General features: G+C 43.5%; 1 long non-coding RNA gene across 1 annotated transcript in view; it reads right to left on the bottom strand.

The window, feature by feature from the left end:
• Positions 1-530: 530 nt before the first annotated feature.
• LOC106940343 (uncharacterized) overlaps positions 531-3,627 on the bottom strand; it is a 7,450-nt gene continuing 4,353 nt past the window's right edge. The window contains exon 2 of the long non-coding RNA XR_001423066.1: positions 531-3,623. This is a non-coding gene — a long non-coding RNA (uncharacterized LOC106940343). The remainder of the gene's footprint in view (positions 3,624-3,627) is intronic.

Below are 3,627 nucleotides of genomic sequence, written 5' to 3'. Positions count from 1 at the left end.
AACTAATAATTCCTCTTCAGTTCGGTTGAGTCTGTCCAGCGCTTCTGATAATTATTAATCGGCCTTAAATTCTTGTTGACGAGGGCATTGTCCAATCATTGTTTCTTAAAAAAAAAAAATTTTGCTCGTGTCCATTCACTACTTATCAAAGCAACCTTAAATAGAACTGGTTTAGTCTCATGTAAGACGTGGGTTTTTTTTTTTAAGCATTTGATTTATAGGAATTTTCCACATGCGCAATGTATAGTGGTTGATGATTCATATTTCATTCTGGTAGCTCAGTTCAGAACAATCCAGAGGATTTAAATGGTCTGGCAGTCACTATTCCAGCAGATGATCCTTTTCGTAGCTTAAGTTTTAGGTTTTTCTTAGCTGAACTCTGGATATTCCTGGTCTACTTGCTTTGCTGCTATCAACCAAGCTGTTTNGGCGCCTTTAAACATAACATTGGTTCAGCAGGTGACCAGCTGTTGCGTAAGCGCTGCAAGGCGTATGTCAGAATCCAGTCAGCCTTGGAGGGATGTCTATCATATAAATAGCAGATGCATGTGCACTCAACTGCGAGCAGTGCAGCCCATCATTAACGGGTCGTTTGGTCACCGCAGTTATCTATCTGCTTCACATTAGTTATTCGTCGCTAGTCAGTGCAGTATTCTTTGTCGTCTGAGCTGTATTATAATTTATGCTACCCAGGCCCGGCAGCGCGGGCGGTCACTTCAGTTGTGTCCCGGCTGTTCTGCAAGCCCCGTGTTTTACCTACATGGCCAACTCTTTGATATTCCTGCATCGATTTGGTACCGGAGTTTCCTCCATCTCCCTTATCGCGTCCTCTGCAACCTTGTTCTGCAATTAAAACAGTTTTTATGTGCTGTTAACATATCATAATCTATTTCAAACCGCCTTCAAACGTAACTTGAGCCCGGAGACGTTCACACCAGTCGCCAACGGCGTAGGAGCCGCTAGTATAACGCCAATTCTTTGCGTAATTTAACCGACCGAGTAGAGTAATGCCGCTGGATGCAGGTGATGTTAGCTTAGTTATGACTAATTTCAATACAACCCCTTAAGCTTGTTAACAAGATGCCCGTGACCATTGTCGTCGTGTGTGTTCAGCTACGTAGATTCATTCTGTTGTAATTTTGGAATATCTCTGGCTCCATCTTCTTCTCACGGATCCCAGGTTCTCCCGGCGGGCCGAGTTAAATCACACAGAAAACGAGTGTAGACATCTCAGAATTAGTTTAATCCAAAGAAGACGCACATGAAATTGCAACAGAACGGCAGAACAGAGACATGCATTAATTTACCTGAGTCGAATGGAAAGAAGGAAGAAAGAAGCAAAGACGTGCTTGGACGTCTTTGGAGAATTACAAGAGCAAATCTGAGTAGTTACTGCTGTGTACAAAGTTTTATAGTAAAGGTGTATTCTAGACTTTTATTTATTCAAATAAGGCGTAGCTTTGCTCATCCAACCAGGAGTTGTCTCTGATCCTCTTTAGAGTTAGACACTCCCTGCAATTTGTTTTCAAGATCAAGCTCAAATGGTCACCTTTATCTAAACAAGTGGAAGCAGAGCTTCTCATCTACTGGCCTGGACTCCTGCTGTTTCAAGGCTTTTCACAGATTGTGTGAAAGCTGGAACTTCTCCTGATGGTTTCCCACACAAGGGCAGTTCAACAGATCTTGGCAAACAATCTACTTTATCTACAGGTAACATAAGGTTAACAGGACAGAATAAGTTATTAATCTGAGAACTGTAATTAGGCTTTCCAATAAAGACATGGCAAGTTTTTAAAATTAGCATATTTTAAATTTACTCCTTATCATGACCTAAACAGTCAATTCAATCAGCTAATCTCGTCTGGAGCAGGGGTTCGCGTCTCGGCTTGCCTTCTCATACATGAGGCATAAATTGTCATTCACCTAATTGTGGACTTTTACCCTGTTGCGACGCAATACGTGTAGTAGAGTGGCTTGCCAACGTAACATGAAGTCAACTAATTCCTCTTCAGTTCGGTTGAGTCTGTCCAGCGCTTCTGCTAATTATTAATCGGCCTTAAATTCTTGTTGACGAGGGCATTGTCCAATCATTGTTTCTTAAAAAAAAAAAATTTTGCTCGTGTCCATTCACTACTTATCAAAGCAACCTTAAATAGAACTGGTTTAGTCTCAATGTAAGACGTGGGTTTTTTTTTAAAGCATTTGATTTATAGGATTTTTCCACATGCGCAATGTATAGTCGTTGATTCATATTTCATTCCGATAGCTCAGTTCAGAACAATCCGGAGGATTTAAATGGTCTGGCAGTCACTATTCCAGCAGATGATCCTTTTCGTAGCTTAAGTTTTAGGTTTTTCTTAGCTGAACTCTGGATATTCCTGGTCTACTTGCTTCGCCGCTATCAACCAAGCTGTTCCATATTCTGATGTGTCCTGTTCAAGTCCCATGGGTCGCTTCTCAGTTCTTATCTCAAGATCTCCCAGAATCGGCAGATTATTTCCCAGGCCATCCTGCCACTTTCAGGCTATGTAGTCGGTTCTCTCACTTACCCCGGTCCCACACTCAAATGTGCTCATTCCAGTCTCACTTCTGGGCCAATAGCCTTTAGACTCTTACCAGTCATTCTTGTGGGTCTGTCACTACGGCAACCAGCTCTTGCAGGTATCCTAAAGCTCACAGCCATTCTAGTCTAAACTCCCAACCCCATTGCCAGGTCCAGTGGAGTTCATTCGAGTGGCACATCTCTACACGTCAAAGCTTTTTGATGAGTTAAGATGGTATTTTCTTTCTATTTTTCATTTTAAATTCAGTCCGTCGGGCATGGCCCTTTTTTGGGGGGGATCTCCTATGTAGTTGGTTCAGCTTCACCTTCATTTCAGCAGCTCGAGTTTCCAGCTTTTTACGGAATTGTTCCACAGCCATAACCCGTTTCCTGAGGGGCTAACTCCGCAAGCAATCCCTAATTGTCGCTCTCATCAGTCGTGTGTTACTATAAAGCTGAACCTTCACCAGTCCGTTTCATGTCATCAACCGACTTTAATCTTATCCGTTTTCACCCATGATCATTATGACTATTGTTGATGAGCTGTCCCCACCTCTGCCCAGTTCAGTTCAGCCGTTAGACGGCATCGCTCATTTCATGTTTAATCTCAGGTCTCGCTCTGTAATTTATTAGCGAGGGCTCCCTCAGTGCCTAGGTGAGCACTGCGCATTTCGCTGGTGGTGGTTGGTCTTTTCTTGCCTAAGCAAGCATTCTTATCCAGTGATTCGTCCCTTTTTCCTTCTCACGCCTCCATGCTCCCACCTACACGTCACATCACAAGCACACTCCTTCTACCGCATCCTAAGTCTTGTGTCTCTTTATCATCTCACTGATTACTTCCCCTCTTGACTTTTCCTTCTCTCTCCATTGCTAACTCTTTTTCTGTTTTTTGGCTTTTCCTCTGCCCCTGCTGCTGGCCCATGTCCCAGCGTTCTCTGCCCCTGCTGCTGGCCCATGTCTCAGTTGTTTTTCTTTTTCCCTCGTACTTTTCAGTGTTGGCTCGCTTACAGTGGGCACCTATCCCCCATCATTCTCCAGTTGGTGTCATCTAGCTGATCCTATCCCCAGCCTGGCTCCACACCTTC

The sequence above is a fragment of the Poecilia latipinna genome, unplaced genomic scaffold, assembly GCF_001443285.1.
Source record: "Poecilia latipinna isolate Pla-1442-1.1 unplaced genomic scaffold, P_latipinna-1.0 Scaffold3185, whole genome shotgun sequence".
Classification (NCBI taxonomy): domain Eukaryota; kingdom Metazoa; phylum Chordata; class Actinopteri; order Cyprinodontiformes; family Poeciliidae; genus Poecilia; species Poecilia latipinna.
The sequence above is the reverse complement of the archived record's forward strand: the minus strand, read 5'-3'. Positions and strand labels throughout refer to the sequence as shown.